The sequence below is a fragment of the Gymnoscopelus microlampas genome (assembly GCF_963454915.1).
Source record: "Gymnoscopelus microlampas genome assembly, chromosome: 6".
Classification (NCBI taxonomy): Eukaryota; Metazoa; Chordata; class Actinopteri; order Myctophiformes; family Myctophidae; genus Gymnoscopelus; species Gymnoscopelus microlampas.
This window is the reverse complement of record NC_139943.1, coordinates 37,575,848-37,596,451: the sequence shown is the minus strand read 5'-3', so window position 1 is coordinate 37,596,451 and position 20,604 is coordinate 37,575,848. Positions and strand designations below refer to the sequence as shown.

General features: G+C 45.4%; 1 protein-coding gene across 4 annotated transcripts in view; it reads left to right on the top strand.

Moving 5' to 3' along the window:
• The window catches only part of znf469 (zinc finger protein 469), a 177,030-nt gene that overhangs the window by 99,914 nt on the left and 56,512 nt on the right, over positions 1 to 20,604 (top strand). Inside the window, exon 1 of one of the 4 annotated variants that reach the window (XM_084060355.1) lies at positions 5,052 to 5,085. The exons of the other annotated variants lie outside the window; for them this stretch is intronic. The gene's annotated coding sequence lies outside the window, so the exon portion shown is untranslated. Of the gene's footprint in view, positions 1 to 5,051; positions 5,086 to 20,604 lie in introns of those variants that run through there. 4 annotated transcript variants of the gene reach the window in all.

Genomic DNA, 20,604 nt, shown 5'->3' with positions numbered 1-20,604 from the left:
CTTTTATTATTTTTTTCTCTCTACCCCCCGTCCCCCTGCCTCTGACTCCTTCTTGCCTTCTCTGTCGCTGTGCCAGCGAAATTTGCCCATGTCTTGTGGGTTGCTGTGCTATCGGGTTCCAGCCCTGCGGTGCCAGCCAGCAGCTGATAGGCTGCGGGAACGCGGTTGAGGTTGAGGTTCGCTAAAAGGTGGACCTGGCTTAACGTACAGGAGATAGCAAGGAGGTCGCTGCGGGAGGTCAGGCCAGGCAGTGGAATTAACATTCCTCCGCAACTCTGTCTTGGGAAGAGTGTGTGTGTGTGTGTGTGTGTGTGTGTGTGTGTGTGTGTGTGTGTGTGTGTGTGTGTGTGTGTGTGTGTGTGTGTGTGTGTGTGTGTGTGTGTGTGTGTGTGTGTGTGTGTGTGTGTGTGTTTGTGTACAGTATGTATGCATGTGTTTAGCATCAATGTGGTCATGAATAAAGCATCCAAATGCGTGATGTGTGTGCACACGTGTCTGTATGCGTGTCAATTGCTGGCAGGCCCATCAAAACTATCTAGACTGCATCATTTTTTTTGTTTATATGCCTCTATCTTTTGCTTTGATGTCGACATAAATAAAGATTCAAATGTATGCGTGTGCATGTGTACGTGTGTGTGCTCGCGCACGTGTGTGTGTGTGTGTGTGTGTGTGTGTGTGTGTGTGTGTGTGTGCGTGCGTGCGTGCGTGCGTCCATGCGTGCGTGCGTGCCTGCGTCCATGCGTGTGAGTGTATGTGCATGCGCATCGACAAAGTGCCTCACCGCACACATTGGGATGTTTATGTTTTGATTTGAAGTTCCAAACCACATTCTAAGGCATGCGACCACAAAAAACAAGCCCACCATTAGCTTCTATACCTCAAACAGATTCAGACATGCAACTACTGTATAACAAAAGGAATATCAGATGACCACAAGCAATGGCGGATCACACTACGAGCCGGGACAGATTGATAACCGGCTGCCAGTTTTGCCTATCAGTCAATGAAGGGTGTGACGTTTGAGAAACAGCCCCCCGCTACATCAAGGGGGCTACCAGGTATTCCTTTGAAACCTTTTATAGGAGAAATGATTGATTTATGAGAAGTGAGTCCAGGGGTGAGGTCAGGAATCCAGGTCTGTAACATTGTCAGCTGACGGTGCCAGATGAAACGCCCAGCTCATGGATAACAGTCGGGATTAGGAGGCGTGTTAGTAAGTTGCTGTCCTCTGATGATGCTGGGGGGATAAAGATGTCTGTGACAGCCAGCTGAGAGGATTATATTTTCAGAGGAAGAGGGCAGATGGAAAGGGGTAGAAGACAGAACAAATAGAAAGTCAAGGAGAGGACTCTTTGTCCAGCTGTACGACAGCAGGCCTGGCCTGCGGTGGTTCAGCGATGGCCCAGTAAAACTCTGCTGCAATGAAAACCATATCGCTGCTCATGGACCTTTTACCTCACTTTACCTCTGGCCCCTCCTCCTCCTCCTCCTCCTCCTCCTTCTCCTCCTCGTCCTCCTCCTCTGTATCCTCCGCGTCCTCCTCCTCCTCTGCGGCCTTAACCCGATGTTCGCCTTCCTTCATGTGGACTCTGTGGGCCTGGCCTGTCAGCGGTGTGGTTCTCATTAGTCAATTACAACCTCTGGAGCTGGCCACTCCCCTGAGACGCTCCGCTTTCCTTTTCTTGTTCCGTACATTTTTTTCCCTTCTCTTTCTCGCATATCATCTCATCTCCCTCCCTCTCTCTGCCTGTTTTCCTGCTCCATCTGAATTTGCAGCATCATCTCTGTGTGCAGTATCAGCACACGCACCAAGCATGATAACCATAACCATAACTATAAATATATAATTTAAAAAATTGTTCTAACTCAAGTTATTGGTGGAGTGCAGAGCACTGACAACGGCAGTGGCAAACAATGTCGTTGGGATCACTTTCCGAGCGATTTGATCGCTCATGTTCTACATGTTTACAGAATGTTATCATTCATTAGTGTGGATGCTCACAATCGTTATCGTTGTTATCATTCTTGGTGTGGGTGACCCTTTAGTTTACACTGTAAAAGCCTGAGTGTTGATATAACTCAGAGATGTATTATGGGTCCATTTGGCTGCATTTATACACTCTCATTTGAGTTACAAATGGATATATTAATACTGAGGAATTTACTGTGTTGCCAAATGTCTTTTGCTTCTACAACCTTGATACCTTTAAGCACTATGCTGTTTAAAATTTACAGTCAATTCAGAAACATAAAAACATGCCTCCATAGCTTAATAATGCATGTCATGTTCTTGGATTACCTGAATGTGTAGAGTGAAATGTATGCACAGCGAGATTATGCTACAAGGCATTCTCACACTCTGGAAAAGCAGACACAGGCATGCTCTCACTGGCTCACTGGCATTTATCAATGAATAAATCCATAACACAGTACAACTTAGTATGTCTTATTTAATTACATTTAAAACCTTGTCAATACAGTCACCCTAATAACATTTTGACAGACACGTTAATGATTTCGGTTTTGTACAGATTGCTGAGGCTTCCTATGTGCTGTCAAAGTTTGGCAATGAAGCCCTTGTTCGTGGATTTATTTAAACAAGAAAGGTCCTGCAGACAAAGCAGATCAAGAGAAAGTGTGTAAGCTAACTGACACACTGTAGATTGATACAGGTCTGATGCAATGTAATTGCATTTATTTCACTCCTAAAGGCTAATGGTTTAACACCCAGGATGTAACAATAATAAAGCCTTTGGCCCACAATAACAGCCTGTAAGGATTTGTGGTGGAGCAGGGTTTTTATCAGGATAAACAGCTGCAGGCTGTTTAGCTCCCTGGGTGCGGGGCATTGGGTGGCGGGCAATGTGTTCACTGGGGCTTTTCAAGCCCTGGTGGAGATGCCGGGCCGCGATAAGCGATGTGCGTGGGAAGACGCGTAGCCATTCCGTGTTTGTTCCTGTTTTCCTCGCTGACGGACATCAGAGCAAGAGCTCCGGTGGACCGAATAAAGTGCCAATCTAGTAAATTGCAGGAAATAAGAAACATATGGGAATGGAGCCCACAAACCAAGCTGGGGTGCTGCCGAACTATCACAAAACACCACAAAGTCTCGCTGCAGACCCAGGCTCAGCACTTCCTTCCAATTAAGCTTTTCCTCTCCCACGTGCTGCTCGGCTTCAGTGAAAGACCTGAACCCATTTGGTGTGAGCTAACCCCGCCGCTGCCTAGAGCCTTGCAGGAAGCAATGGATATCAAGCAATTTCATCCCCTGAATGTTTTCGTGTGCACTAGCTGCTGTTGACGCCAACCTCAATTTGTATCAGCTGAAATATTTTACAGTTGGAAATTGTTGTTTATATGAATATGCATGATGGACCGTGATTGTTGTATATTGTCTGGTTGTCTTTCCTGATTCTCATGAGCTCTTACTCAACCCCGGTCGTAAATCTTTCCCCAAGAATCTTTGTTTGGAGTTGTTTTTAATGGCTCAGTGCTGTAGTGTGTAGAGTGTTGCATTGCTATACTGCAGGATTATGCAGTGTATTTAATTCCCCTTTTCTCCTTTAATCACTTTCAAACTGGAGTCGCTATTTTGGGCATGTCCATATAGGTTTACGTTTCAAAAAATGTACCAAAACTTCCAAAAATTTTCAAAATAGCGGATCAACAAGGAAATGTGGTTATTTTCACCACAGGACCACAGGACACATCATACGACAAAGTATAAAATGCAGCTTAGAGTGGTTAATGTGCTGGTTTCTGCACATTATTGCGAATGGCTTTAAAACACACAAGGGACATGTCAGTCTGGTTCACATTGGGAGAGAAAACGCCATGCTTAGCCTCGCAGTGTCCTACCAATGCCCAGGAGTCTCGTGTAGACTGCAGTTAGCCTGGGATCAATACCATTTTTGGGTTTCTGATCCGGTCTGGAGCGGAAATAGTTTGGTAGTTAGTTTGGTATAATCGTTAAGTTTATTTTGGTATAATAATTGTATGGTACTGTATGTCCTCGTGGCATGACTAGTGAGACTAAACTAATTGATTTGCATTATGTGGGGAACAAAAACAATACGACACCCAACCAGAACACACCACCGGAACATGATTGTTTTTTTTCTTTTTTCTAAACCGGATCACACGGTTTTAGAATGAATACCTTTCCTCCGCGGTGGAAAGCCTGGTGACGCCAGGTTACACTGCAGTATGTTCCACATGTACAGTAGTTACAGTATGTTAAAAACATTTTGTGCAACATAAGCTCTCTTAGAGGATGCATGAATCTCAGCCTGCAAGGTGCTGCCCGAGGGACCACCAAAAACCAAAGATTGAATGTGACTCATGACCCAGATTAGCACTTTTCTCGCACCCTCAGGTGCGAACTAGGGCCTGGAGAGAGAGGAGACTTTTGACAACTGTGAACACTCTTTCTCTTCATTTGAATTGCACGTCACCTCACGGAGCAAAATTCCTGCCCGGAGCGTCAGCCAAGCCCACCTCCTATATCAATTCTATGTTTATTATCTTGGGTAGTTAAAATATACGAGCCCCACCCAGCACAGTGTGTGGAGCAGGGGGAGCAGGAGAACGGTGTGAGAGCTACAGGCTCAGGCCGGGCTCCAGAATGCATCCTCCGTCTCAACTTTTGATGCAATCCCACTGAGAACATGAGACCTCCCAACGCGGAAGGGCATGAACGCTGCATGGCCAGGCGGGCACACAGTGGGTCAGTGCAGGTCATGATCATAAAGTAATACATGCAACTACCGTATGACACACGTATGCACAGAGAGTTGCATCCACACACACACACACACACACACACACACACACACACACACACACACACAAATTTCAACATTGATGTCACGCCTTAAAGAAGGTGTTCACACTTAAAGAAAACAAAATCCAAATGCCAAATTACATATTCAAGAGGGCCTTTTTTTTCAAAACAAGCCTTTTTCCCATGTTTTTCTCCCCCTCTCAGGGTGATGTCACCTTGTTCACTTGACACACACACACAGGAGGCATGTGGGGGAGTGCACTTACTAAGCAGAATAAAGCGAGGAGGAGTGACAGAAAAGGGTATGTTTGTCTTTGCCTCTCGTGATAACCTTTCTTATCGTACTCTCAGTGCGGCTTTAGACACACACAGTGTTGCTCTTTTCTCCTGCTGTGGTCCATTTAATTAATAATGAGTTAGAGACAAGCTAAAAGAGCAACGACAGCCACAGATATGGTCCATGTAAACACAGTAAAATAAGTCAGTGACATGCACTGACTTCAACAGGCTTAACCACATTTAACCCTGGCGTCTCACCAATAGCAGATCTACAAGCACAGCGTGTCACCATGCGATGCATCGTGAGTTGTTGCTATTCGTGTATATAGGGTTTAATGGGTTTAAAGCATTAATTATACATCCTCAGGCTTCATGACTGTATTGTGTGCATATGGGAATGTGTGGTACATACTATATACTTTTGTGTAGGTGTGTGTGTGTGTGTGTGTGTGTGTGTGTGTGTGTGTGTGTGTGTGTGTGTGTGTGTGTGTGTGTGTGTGTGTGTGTGTGTGTGTGTGTGTGTGTGTGTGTGTGTGTGTGTGTGCGTGCGTGCGTGCGTGCGTGCGTGCGTGCCTGTGTGTGTGCTTGAGTGCGTGCGTGCGTGTGTGTGTGACAGTAAAACTTTTAAACCCCTTGTGGTTTGTGTAGTCTCCTGGGCCAGATGAACTCAAAAACACACCCGCTCTCGCTCTCACACACACACACACACACACACACACACACACACACACACACACACACACACACACACACTGCACCTTGAGGTGACTCCCTGTGGCAGGATGCCCAGTGTGTCACAGAACCACACAGCTGTACATTCCCAGACTCTGAGAGTGGGATTAGATTAACAGAGGAGAATACTTGCATCTGTACAAAATGACCGTGGATGTGTGGGCGAACTTGTCTGTTGAGTGGTGTGTGTGTGGTTGCGTGTGTGTGTGTGTGTGTGTGTGTGTGTGTGGGACGTGGGTGTGTGTCTGTCTGCGTCTGTGTGTCTGCGTCTGTGTGTCTATACGTTAATGTGGTCAATGATACATATGCCACATGTGAAAAGTGTGTAGGTAGGCAGACTCCATAATTGTTTGCATTAGTACTAGAGCACTGGGTTTCAAAGTGGGGTCCGGGGACCTCAGTGGTCCTTGAGGGGGTTCCAGAGGGTCCCCAGCAAAATGTGTTAATATAGCATCAAAGTCAGTCAACCATCGTAACCTTATTTTATACTTTGGCTATTCGAAAATAGCCGATCTACAAGCTTACAAAGCATCATGATTCGAAGCGTTGTGAGCTTGTAGATGAGCTATTTTTTATTACGTTCTAACAACACAAAATCACACAATATTTTCTGATGGTGGTCCATAGCCAAATACATACATACAGTATCAATTTGGGGGTCCTTGAAATGAAAATGTTTGCTCCCGTGAGCTCCCATGTCTCCGGTGTCTCTTTTTATGGTTGTGTGTGCAAATCAACTATTTCAGCTGGTTCAGTAGTATATCATTTGATGGCACCCCTGGTGTGGCTGATCTGATTGGAACTAAGATAGACTGTTTGGCTCAGTCCTCCCCTAGTGGCCCATGAATTAAGGTCTGGAGGACAGAACTCAGCTCATTTACCGTCTTGCAGCTGTTCTGGGATGGGACACGCTACAGAACCTGCTTGGACGGCAGGTTTTGTTTACACATTATGCATTTAGGTAGATTTTCTGTTCTCTTCTATAACCCCAGTGGGATGGGGGTTGGGGGTTCATGTGTCCTGTAAACACGATATGCCTGCGTGTTGGAGTGTTGGAAGTCAGCCGCGGGCCAACTGTGACCGATGAGAAGCGAGAGGCGCTAAATCAGATACATCGGGAGTGCTAACGGGCCAAAGACCCTTTGGCGCGCTCTCCTGGTTCTGGCCATCCGGAATTGAATCCAGTTCTTTGAATGTCCAATAGGGATCTGCATAGGAGAGCAGAGCAGATGTCCACATGCCTGAAGTGTTTTCACGTGTCCCCGCTTGGTAGCAATTTGTCCTGTTAAGTGAACATCAAACACGTTTAGCATCAGCTATGTAGGCGTTGGGCTTTTTGAACGCAACCCAGGGAGACGGGATGAGAATCAGCGGGGTCTGGGTCAGGTTTTAAATATCACGAGTGGTCTCTGTTTGCGGTGTATGTGTGCACACATTTTGTGTTTGTGCTGGACCAGGAAGAGAGCCTTGAGATCGTTGCAGGCTACATGTGGTGCCTGGTCTTGTGTTTCTGGTATAGATCTCCTTGAGTGTGTAATAAAATGGTGTTGACTGTAGAGTGAGCAGGGTGCAGAGAGTGGGTGTACTGTACAGCATAGCGAGGATGAGACACGTGTTGAGAGCCCAGTGAGGGATATCGGCTGTCTGCGCTCTGCTGATAAATACAGCAACTGACCGAGGTAGGCCTGAAGTCAAGACTCGACCACTGAAGTGACAGTGAAAGTGTGCCGGTAGATACAGTAGAGGAGTTGAGGAACGGCAGTGGCTGAGTGTGTGCGGAATCAGCAAGGATGTGCCACAGAAGGAGAAAGGAGCAGGATGCCACCATCTGTTAGACACATGCACGCCTCACAGCGCTCACATAAATCTCAACCCAGCAATGCAAGGCTACATTCCACCAGGCTAAATGTGTGCTTCGCTAGATACCTCCACAGAAATGTGCACATCATACCGCCATGCAGAGCGAAACTGTACAATGGAAGAGGCAGTGAAACTCAGTGCATTGTAAATCTGTGTGTGCGTAAGCCAAGACCTCACGCTGCTCTGTTAAGAATGCGAGTGAGCGAGTTTGCATTCTCTAAGCCTCTAATTAGGGGGTTAAGATAAAAATGTATGGCAGTAAATTAACATCCATCTCTGTCACGGCTACAGTATGTGTGAGACTTAATGGGGCAATTTGTTGTCCGAATTTGTTAATTGTGCGCCTGTCCACAAAGTAGATTCATGTCATGTAGCTTTTAACCATTGGCCAGAGCTCTCTAGGCAAAACAGGGAGGCTATGGTTGATTTCAAAGTTGTTTATAAAGGCAAAGCTCTTCTGTTCTTCTGGTGTGGTCCCCTGGCCCACCAATGCTCTGTAGAGTACGATGTGTGAGTGTCTCCACACACACACACACACACACACACACACACACACACACACACACACACACACACACACACAGTTACAGGTCGCCAGGGTCAAAGTCAAGCCCAAGCAGGGGAATGTGTGGATGAGTTGGGTTTTCCTGTGGTGTGCAGATGGGCTGGAGCCTGGCGCAGTCGACTCTGTGGCCATCTCCCCGCCAGCCCTGTGTTTTGACAGTGCTGTTATAACGCTGGCGTACGTCTTCTCTGGCGGGACGAGACCATGATGACAGCTCCCATCACACTGTCTGCTCTCACACCCTCTAGCCTCTGCTGTTTGTGGACTGCTCTATAGATACTATGTGCATTTAAGTGTGGTGCGTGCCAAGTACAGTACTGTACTGTACAGTGTATGTTACATAGACCCTCCAGAAAAACGCGGGAAAAAATCCTTGATTATGCGGGCTAGAATCCTTGATTATGCGGGCTAGAATCCTTGATTATGCAGGCTAAAATCCTTGATTATGCGGGCTAAAATCCTTGATTTTGCGATGAAATATGCGGGGGATTTATGTGATGTTATGGGGTGAAATTGCGTGAAGTTGCGAAATATGCGGAAAGTTGCGAAATATGCGGAAAGTTGCGAAATATGCGGAAATATGCGAAATATGCAAAAAGTTGCAAAAAATGCGAAATATGTGAAAAGTTGATTTCAAAGTTGTTTATAAAGGCGATGCGCATATTATGAGATACGATGCACATATTATGCGATGCGCATATCATGCGATATGATGCGCATATTATAATATGCGCCCTTTTTGAAAAAAATAATAATCGCATATTATGCGCATATTTGCATAATCGTGTTTTTCGGGAGGGTCTAGTTGGATCTCACACAGCACTAAGGCAACCAATGCTTGCACACAGCTAAAATCCCAGGTGCTCATTTAACTCTTAGAGTAAGTAAGGACCCATAGGGTCTCAGAGTTAACCAATTGAATCCTAGCATCCCTACTCTGGGGGTTTGCCAAAAATAACAGATCTACAAGATCTACAAACTCAGAACACGTTGCAGTGGGACGCGTTGTGAGTTTGCAGATCGGCTATGTTCGTCAGTGTGATTTGGTTTAGAGGGGGGAAAAGAGCGGATCAAGTACACTGGTCAACTACGTATTAGTTTACAAGTAGGGAGGGTTTAAGTGGTTAAATTAACATATTTTTCAGTGCAGTGGTTGTCAACTGCTTTACTTACTTTGCATCAACTAAGCTTCTGCTCCGGTCATGTTTGTTTATTCTAGGCTGATAAAGAACTGAAAAATAACAAAAAGCCACTAAATGCACAGTGGTAGTGCAAAAAGCACAATACTTCTACTGAAGTCCTTAGTACTGGCAAGATGACTCTAATCTAAAATTTGGCCTCCAGCTACTCAACATCTGCTAAAAATATAATTCTGATCCATAAATAAACGCTCTCGTGTTTCTGTTTGAGCTAACCATAACTGACTATACAGTAGAGAGCAAGAGGGAGAGGGTGTTACCATAGTGACGCTGAGAGAGCTCAGAGGTGACTGATGGAAGCTGCAGAGGTCAGAAGTCAAATGAGTAGCGCATGACCTATGAACTTAAGCTTCTCTCTCAGGGTTCAGTGTTGAAAGAAACCCCCTACTCCTCCCCTTCCATAAACCTAGCTAAAAGGTGTTGTAAAGAGGCAGTTTTCCACATTGTTGTAAATGCTTTTTTGCAGCTATGAAATCTCCATGTCATGCATTTAATTTTCTTTGACACCAAAAATTGCCAGTTTACTGGATTATGGAAATTAGGCCTCTGACTGATGGACGTTTATCCTCTTTTCACTGTAATGTAAAGAGGCATTTAACATCTTACATATGTGAGGTTTATCTATGGGCATTTATTTCTTTAACCTTTTGTACACACTTTAAGCAAAATGTCTAACGTATGTGTAGGATTTGAGAGAAATGTGGAGGCAGGAAATCATCTTTTCCATCTTGTAGATGCGGAGCTGCATAATTTTGGCTTTCGGTCTGATTTCATGGAACTTTAGATCGATCAAAATCATTGCTGGTGGAGAATGATATAATAACATGGTGGCCAGAGATGAGTCACCACTAATTTCACGTTCTCTCTCAAACTCGACCTCCAGTTTGGGGCTGTGCAGCATTCAAGCGCTGTGGGTGAACAGCGCCCAGCCAATGGAATAGCCTGGTTGTGACATCACAGTCATGCAATGTGGCCAACGGATGGGGAAGGACCAGAATGTTCCAGAAAAAACACCAGAAACAGAGATGTGGAGTCAGAGTCAGCCATTGAACCCGAGTTCCATTATCCATCATCTATCAAAGGCCAGCGAGAGTTTAGTAATGTAGGTTGGCTAGCGAAGAGCTGCGATAATGAAACAAGAACGCATTGCACTCTCCAGCTACCTTGGCATCAGAAAATACTAAAATAGTCACAGACTTGAATGTGGTGTCATTCACTGTCTGTCAGTCAACAATCTTTTATCAACAAGCTTCCTCTATGGAGCTACAAGAGCCACAGCCAGAACGGCTGTAAGCTGCATCCAGTGAACATGCAGTGAAGTAAATGGTCTCCTCCTGGATAAAACAAACTACTATAGGGGGATGACATCATTATCGGCAGTTATGCATCCGATGTTTCCAGATTTCAAGCACTTTCAAAATGGCAGACAGCAGATAGCAGAACTTCCAGCTCACAATGTGGCAAGTTGTGAGCTTATAGATCATATTTTTTTTTTATATTTTAAGTTGTTAAATAAGTTAAAGTTCAGTTTATGTTTTTATTCTTAATATATCAAAAAGTTGTTTATTTGTATTTAATGTTTTATATTTTACTAGTTTCGGGGGGCTACGCCCCCCTCAACCCCAGCCGCGCACGGGGCCCAGCGTGGTCGCGTGTATATTGGGGTACCCAAATTGCCGGAGTAAAACTGTGGAAAAGTTATTAAAAAAATAAAAAAAATTAGAAGAAATTATATTTATTATGTTGCAGGGGGTCCACAGGGGGTCCGCGGACCCCCTGCTGGTCCACGGACATCCTGTGGAGTGTTGGGACGCGCGGGGACCCCCCTGGAACATTGCGGACCCCTTCGGTGTTATTTGTTTTTTCCATGAAGGTGGTTGCTTGTTTCTGGCGCTTGTTTTTAGAAAACCTGCATGCCAACCTGGCAACCCTCATGTTTACCCTTAGCAGATGGAGTAACGGTGCGCGCTGTAGTTGTTTTCCACGCTCGCGCTAATGAAACACTAAACGGAGAAGCTTATGATTGTGAGGTTGAGCGTGAATGTATTAGCATTGTAGTCACCAGAATTGAGTGTGGAAGCAGAAGACACGGTGAAGGGGAGGTGAAGGAGGCGCTTCTGTTGTTGTTTTTCTGGCGACGGAGAGAGCTGCGGAGTTTCAATGGCGGCCATTCGTGTTGTTTCGGCGAAACCCGTCGCCGTTCAGTGTCGGTGGTGGTGCGCACGCTAAACGGTAAGAAAGTGATTCACCTTCCGTTTTGTCCGAAATGTGGTGAGTGTAATAAATTATGTAGCGACGTGGAAACTGTGGAGTGAGCAATGATAGGTGCCCTACGCCACCCGTAAATTCTGAAAGTCGGCCGTGGCTACTGTGTTGGCGACATGAGCTGTGTCGCCGTTGTGTTTACTCGATTACAGAGCTGTGGCTATAGCGTCAGCGGCACGCGGAAGTAACTTGTCGTATTTTATAAGTAAAATGTTCTCAAACATATTTTTTCACACATTTTGAGTAGCCAATTATTTGTACCCCTCTTTCTCCCCAGTTTAGTCAGTATGCCTATTAATTCCTCCCCACACACATTTATGTGTGTTGTCACTGCTGTGACACTCCCTGCTGACAGGTGCCACTCAGCCCATAGGAGTAAGTGCAGTGACCCTCCCCGCTCGGCTTCTTTCGACCCAAACACGGGCCAATTGTGTTCGTATAGACGTTCTCTAAAAAGCTGATGCGGCCACGGTGGATTCTAACCCCTTGACTCCACGGTGGTGCGCAGGTTCTTTATCACTGTGCCACCTGGGCACCTCAAATAGAATAGTACTTTTTTGTCAAATCAGTTTTTCAAATTGATTGGAACATTTTGCTGTTTTTTGACAAAATATCAGCCAAAACTTCAGTAAGTCGTCTAGCACTCTCTAAAATCGTGATTGGCATCGGATCCAAAAATCTGGCATCGGTCGGGCTCTACTTTGCAGAGGGACTATTGATCTTCAGGATTCAGCAACCATTAGGAGCCAATTAATCTCTAATTTTCCAAGCACAACATGAACAAAATGGCCAGCTGATGAAAGCCTCGGTATGCAAGCCCCCAAATGGTCCAGCTGGCTGCAGTCCAATGATAACGCTTGCCAATTGCCCGGTTGCCTTGTAGACTCTTGTTTAGATCCCTTTCCCCTTCACTTAAACACAGTTTAAATTTACTGGAACAAGGCAGAGATATAGCTGAATAGCCGAATGCTTCTCTCGGAACAATTCAGAAACTTAGATAGAGGTAGATTTATGAGGCTGTGCACTGTACTGTATAATGAGGATGGGTTGGATCTGTTGCCTGTCACATGTTTTGATGAGCAGCTGCAGTGCAGGGACGCCTGTGACTTCCTGTGTCCCCACTTCTGATACTGAAGCCAAGCCGGACTTCATCACAGCTGCAGAGCCCTCATTTCCATCTGATGCAGCCCTGCCTATAACATGCTTCCAACAAATCGCAGACGCATTTTACGATTATGACCATTATTTTGGAATTGGTCTGCAAAAGCCAAAGGGCTTTAATTCCAGTTGGGAGGAAGCAACTACTAACATGTAGCACACAGCTGGATGAGACGTGCGTGGTATGTTAGGATTGGAAGCTTTTGCCTGCAGTGCATGTATCAACAGAGTGCTACGAAATGGCTTGTATATATAAGTTATTCAGCATCAGTTCATGCACTAATGATCAGTGTTGTGTATTGATATTGTGAATGCACATAACAAAAAAAGCAGTACGGTATTTTTCTTTACGCCTAAAACGTTTTAAAATGTTAGCAGATCGATCTACATGCTTACAGCACGTTGTATCGCTATGCGTTATGAGCTTGTAGATCATCTATTTTTGCTGTTTGTCATACAAAAATGCAGAAGTATCAGAAGTATAAAGGGATTAAGTGGTTAATCAATTAATGTGTGAAATCTGATTGGTAATTTAAGAGGCTTACGGTTCGATTTAATTTCTCAGATGATAAAAGGCAAGGTAACAGAAGGAATTGTTCTGTTGCTGCTCACGAAGCCCGAGTATCGGCCTCACAAAGAATAAAAGTAGGTGTTCATCTCCCATGTTCTCCCTGCGACTTTCTCTCTTCTCTCCCTTTCTTTCATCCTCAGCCAGAAGAAGTTTTTTTGGACATGTAGGATGATCGAAAATAAAAAAAAGAAAGAGCAGGAAGAAGGAGAAGAAGAAAGAGAGGCCAGTTCTCAAGGAATATGGCTCGTATTAATCTGGAAATATTGCTTTACCTCATCTGTACTAAATTACGGGCCTGAACTCGCTGTCCTCTGAAAGCAGGCGCAGCGCCACCGGCAGCCCAGATGGGCAAGGATCTGTCACCGCGACCAAGCACATAAACCCCTGGTCTGTGGAGCTCTATGGCTGCCCTTTTATACGCCGAATCAAAAGTGTCTCTTTGTTATTGTTGGGCTTGGCTTGCATACTCAGGGGCAGCGACTCTGGGAGAGGATCCATGAAGGTTCCGGTCGTCTCTTGCTCTTTCGCTCTCTCTCTCCTATTTCCTGCTATCCTGCTATATTGTAACAAAAAAGTGCTTGATACTAAACATAGCCATGAAGTTTAACCACTTAACCCCTATATACTCTGTTGTACACCAAATAGCGAAAATAGTAGATCTAAAAGCTCACAACGCATCGTGTTGCGTCCCGTTGTGAGCTTGTAGATACTATTTTCACTGAATGTTCATCTATTACTTTTTCTTTGCCAAAGGTTCACCTGTTATGTGATGCCCAGAATAGCGACACCAAGGTTCATGACGTTAATCTGTTGTTACTGAACAATCTTTTTACGTTATGACGCCGCTCGAATGCGCCACAATTTCTCTGGTTGATCCGAGGACACGTTCCTGCCACTGCATGGTTTGTGTGCACCGTCCAAGCACACATTGCTGGGGGCCACAGAATCTATAGTTAGTAGAGCCGGCTTAGGGTTGGCCTCAGGGCTCGCCAAAGCCTTGTGGTTCCCACTGGGTAATGAGCAGAGGCAAGCACAAGTGACTGCAACGACTCAGGGCGCTACACAGAGGAATTTTAAGGTGTGATCGCACATGCTGAGAGGAAACAGAGGACACTGTCAGCGCTCTCTCAACCATAACTGAGCAGAAATGACAGCAAATAAATGTCACTACACTGTATAGTAAGATAGGAATGGGCAACTAGACATTGACGTATGACCGTTACATAATATGATTGCCCAGTGGCGGTAATTGAAACAGGCATGTTATGTAAGTGCACCTGTCAGGAAAGTCGATCACTCTTATTGCAGTGATGCATAACTATTTGATTTATTGATCAATAAATCATGTTTATTGATTCAAGTCAAGAATCAAGTTTATTTACATTACAAATGTGAATGTATGAGTGCCAAGTGTTGGGGGGGAGGGGGTATAGCAGAGACATACAGAAACATTTAATCAATAATAAATACATTACAATACAATTTACAATGTACTAAAACATCTAAAATAGCACACACAAAAAAACATGTGGAACCTGAACCTGACCTACCTGAACTATGAGAAGAGGTCATAAAAGACACTCACATCAAATAAAACGTGCACTTGTCTTCACTGAAATTGCACTGTATGTCCAGTGAGGCTGAACTCCACTGTCATCAGCATCACATCATGAAACAAGGCGTGGATGCAGAAACTCTCATGTGATGCAGTTTCTTTATTGGCTGGGCACTGAGGGAGGGATCTTCTTTTTCTTCTTCTTCTTGTCAACTCCGAGTTTATAGTTCTCAAGTCTAAAGATTTACTAGACAGGCAGTGGCTTTGATATATCGCAAACAATGATCTTTCATGAAAAGGTCCCATAAATTACTGTACCTGAGATGCCCCTTGACTTACAGCATCCCTGCAAGAATGTTAGGTATGGTTGCTGCACTGTTTGCAAGGTGAGGTGAAAGTTTACATGCCCCTCCTTAATGGAGGAGGGGTGGGTTCGGGGGGGAGGGGCTGTCCCCTGTTCGTGCATGCAGGCATGTCATTATAGGCAAAATTGTGCAAAAACATACAAAATTTTAAATTAAAAAAACGTTCAAATGTTTTCAAACATTTGTAAAGACTTTTACAATAAAAATAAAAATAAAAAAATGCAGAAGCTCACAATGCATGGCATGCAATGCATGCATGTTATAAGCTTGCAGATCGGCTATTTTCACTATTTGTTGTGCAAAGTACAGTATATAGAGCTTAAATGGTTAATGGATGAGGGGTGGATTCTGGTGGGCACGTCCTGTTTGCATGTGCACCTGGCTTGCATGTGGCCGACCTCTGACCCCTGCACGAAGCTCCCCACGGGACGGGGAAACGTGCCTGCAGAGAGGGCCACTGAAGGGCGGCAGGAGTGGTTTTATACAGAGACTGGCATTATCTGCATCTCTCGCCCCATTCAAAGGATAGGGCCACTAAATATACCCTGCGAGGCCTTCCCAGGCTCCTCTGGGCTGGGGCGACGCGGCCGCTGCTTGGGCGGAAGGCCAATGACATGGCTGCCGACCTCCACGGAAAGTATTTTTAAGGTCAATTACAGGGTACAGGGCCTTTAGATGGCCGACTGCTGCTGAGGAGGCCTTATATTAAAGGTTTATGTGGAGAAGGACCAGAGAGGCCTGCTCGAGCTTAGCCCTGCTCCCATTGTTGCCACACACCAACTGAGACACTACTGTTGGGGACAAGGTCCCATGGGGTGATGAGCAGTGTGTGTGTATGTGTGTGCGCGCGCACGCATGCGCATGTGAGGGAGCGACACTTTTTATAAACTATGGTCATAGTCTTCTGAAGAACTCTTGTCTGTTTTTTTACGCACGTTTCAAACGATCGGCTTATGACGGTTCGCGTGTTTAGTTTGGAATATGGGATTTGTTTACAGGGGATTTATTTTTGGCTGAGGCAGGATATGACCTATATATTCCAGTAATGTGGCAGAAGTTAATCTTTGTGATCTTATATACTTGGAGAGCACATGCACACATACACACATGTGTGCATGCACATCGTTCAGCCTTATACAGGCATGCTCTCTCACACACACACACACACACACACACACACACACACACACACACACACACACACACACAGAGGCCACACACGCAGAGACACACAGCGGTGACCAACATTCGGCATATGAAAATCCGACTAGATGAGTTTGGTCTTTCTTATGATTCATGCCAATGTGACTTGTAGCCAGCCATAAATACAGGGCTGTCAGAATGTGTTTTACCCCACAGAGAAGGGAGTGGTAACTTGTACAGTAGACACCATTCACCTCTCTGTGTGCTCGGAGGGAGCAGTGTGGAGGCTGGTGGTGGTGGCTTTGGTCTCCATGAGAGTGTACTATTGATGGGACAAAAGTGGGGGTGGGCATTGAAAGGCCTATTTGTGCCGATGAGGTCCAGGCATCACTCTTGTTTGTTTTACTGCGGGGGTCGCAGGCCATAAGACAGCTCAATGGGGATTCTATCCGCCTCTGTCCGTCTCCATCCATACGCTCTGCAATCTGACAGCATGAGCTGTAATAAAACCTGTACAGAAGGGAAAACCGAAGAGGAAATATTTACATATCTTTATGGCTTGCAGATCACCTTGTCATTGTGTTCTAGGAGCCAGGCGACATTTTTAAGTCTGCAAGTCAAGAAACCCCTCAATTAACCATGCTTTAGTCTGAGCCAGACACAGCAAAGGACACAGCATAGTGATTAACTTGTTTTCACTGTCTAACATGATTAGCACATGGGCTGGATTTGTCCGGTGTCTTGGATTATGGTGCAGTTCCATAAACAGGAATCTCTGTCTGAATCACCCTGTGCCTTTGTTGCCTGGCTGACTTCATCGGAGGCATGGTGTACACAAAAGGACCGTCTGATGCGGTGGCTTTTTGACTTACTGTAAGCCGTGAGTGCATCTTTAGCACCTCAGGTGAGCATGCTGTTCCACTCTGTGGATCTCTCTTCTTTGTTCTCCCTCAATCCCCACCTCCACCTAACCCCCCACCCCCACCTCCACCTAACCCCCCACCCCCACCTCCACCTTACCCCCCACCCCCACCCCCACCCACCAACCCACCTCAGACCCCGTCTCCCTGGGAACATCCTCACTCCTAGTCAGCATGGCGGGGCGAGTACACATCGCCAAGCTGCTAAGTCCACAGCGGCGGGGTTGCCCAGTGTTTGCCCTGGGGGAGAGCATCTGTTCACCGCTGTCGGGCCTGCTGGGTCAGAAATGGCACACCAGGGTGCGATGGGCTGTGCCCGTCGCCCGGTCATGGCCGTCTTAGGTGTGAAATTCCCAGGGCTGTGTCTGGGCCACTGACTCCCGGCAGCTCCAGCGCCCCAACAGCCAATAGTGGGAGGGAAGAGATAGAAGTGTGAGACTCACTGGTTAGCCACCTTCACCTGTGAGGATGTCTGGCTTGTGTTCTGCACTTTTCACCTTCCTGGAACCCCTTTGTGTCTGAGGTGCACAAGTGTTCTATGTACACATGCAGGGGTTGCACACATGTCAAGCACAATGCACACGTCTCTTACATAGATAAAAGCTGCATTTACTGCTAAACAATCCTTGCACAGCTTGTAAAATACTGTACTGCAAGGGGTCGGCAACCTTTTTGACATGAAGTGCCATGTTTTTCTTTTCTTGATAGTCAGTGTGCCAAACCAACATTAAAGGACCACTTCACCCATTTTAACCATATCGTCATATAATAGGTCCTCACTAATGCTCATGATAAAATGGTACCATTTTTGTCTATGCACTCTGTGTCTCATTGGTGGGCTGTGGACAGTTCAGAAACCTGCCTTCCAGTGACATCATCAATGGTGAATCCAAGCTAATAGAAACTCTAGGCATTCTATTCCTGGAAAGTTAGCATGCTATAATGGAAGCCATCGTTCTCGTGTTAAGAAAAAAGAAAAAAGAAACCTGAAACTAGAAAAAGTGCTCCTCGGAGCACAGGTCTCCGCCAGGTCGGGTAGGCTATTGTGGCCTCCTGGTGGCGCTACAATAGGCCAATGTGAAAAGGGTGCCATTTATTCTTAGGTCGTTCACGGCAATCGGACACTGCATTCATGATTTGAAGCATTTTGTTCCAAAAATGTGTTTTGCTAAATTAGACCTGCTGGTGGCGCTATAACAGGCCAATGTGAAAAGGGTGGCATTTCTTCCTCGGCCTAGTGGGAATGTGCGTGTGAAATTTCACGGAAATCGCACGCTGCGTTCATGGTTTGAGGCAGTTTGTTCAAAACGGACCAATCCTGAAAACTTTGGATGGCAACCTTAACCAATAAGGATGGAATATGGGAAATCGGACAGATCAGGGTTGATCACATGACTATAGAGATACTGTGTACCGATTTGCATGACGTTTGGTTAAAAACTGTAGGAATAATGTGAAAAAATGGGTTTTGCACAAATCGGCCTCCTGGTGGCGCTATAACAGGCCCATGTGAAAAATTTGAGGCAGAGGTTCTGACTTGGCATCCAGGGAGTGTGTGTGCAAAGTTGCGCAGCGACCGGGCCAACGGTGCCGGAGATTAGCTGGTAACACACGGACACACGGACGGACGGACGGACGGACACACGGACGGAGGGTAAAACATACTCTCTCGCCATGCCTTACGGCCTGGCGGAGACAAAAATGGATGTCACTGGTAGGGTTTCTGAACTGTCCACAGCCCTAATCTGAGACACAGACAAAGCAGTTTTTTTTTTACAATTTTATCATGAGCATTAGTTAGGACCAATTATATGAAGATAGGTTGAAAATGGGTGAAGTCGTCCTTTAAGTTTAATTATGTCACCACATAAAAATATATTTCCAACATATTTTGATTGTCCATATGTATAACAACAATATTTTTTCTTCTTCTTCTTCTTTTGAAATATTCTCTTTCACATCAGGGTGTAATGATCATTTGATTCAGAGCAATAACCCACCTATCTCCCAGACTCCCTCCCCAGATAGAGGTTCAGAGTTTGAATAGAATTATATGCAGGATGTAATTTGCATACAGATTTGCAAAATCCTCTCTCTCACACTTATGCCAGTGTGCCACTGATCACCCTCGCCTGTGTCAATGTTGGCACCCGTGCCTAAGGTTGCCTACCCCTGCTGTACTGTATGTTCTTAATATACTGCCCTGCCAAGCTAAAGTGCAGTAACTACGGGGGAATGGGGAAAAAGGGTTAAAAAGTGATTCAGCTGGTCAGCCAAATGAGATATCGGCATATAAGTGATATTACAATAAATGTACATCTGTTCTTGAGGTAATTGTTCATCCCCCAAAATCACGAAGGCTAATTTGACCTTTGGGATACACAAATAAGTGGGTGTGTCCAAAAACGTCACTGAACTTTGGCTTGGCAGGGCATTATAGTTATCAGTTTTTTTGGGGGGACATCAGGTGATCAGCAGTCAGTGAGTCATGCAAAATGGCCTTCCTATACAGTATATTCACCCTCAGCACAGTTAATTGGGAGGTACAGTAGGACTGGTGGTGATGGTGGTGGGAGGCCTGTCATTGTGGCCCTGGGGCGTGCCAGTAACCACGTGACCTGTGGAGACTTGGACCATCCCTCCCCTAGAAACTGTTTGCCAATATCATCTTACCACTTAGATGACAGACGAAACACTTTCACTACGAAGTCCCAGTCAGGAATTAGACGTCAGCACATGTAACGGTTAGAATGTCACCGTGGTTGAACAAAAGTGATTGAACTGAACCAAATGAACATTCATTTGGCATGGACGGAAATTCTGCCATCAGGTTTTGGTCAAGAGGCAATACTGTGGTCGGTCCATATTGATGAGTGCAAGAAATTCCGAACACATCTATTGTAATCACAATACGGTAACTTGAATTCCCTGTCAGTCTGCCATGGCTACACTGAGTCATCAATCTGTTTTTTTCAAGACAAATTAGTTTTGTACGTGGCTTTCTTTTCTTTTTCTTTTTTCTTTCAGAAGTAAACTGAAGCCACTTTGTAGAAAAGGGACAGGTTGAGGTTCAGGAACATTTCTCATGGATATATTTAGGATTCTGGAAATGTAACCAGCAATAACTGCACACCAAGTCTATAAAGGATGTATGTCCTGTCCATTGCCAGTTTAATTAGCAGTTTGACCTAGGGGTTACTCACTAGGGG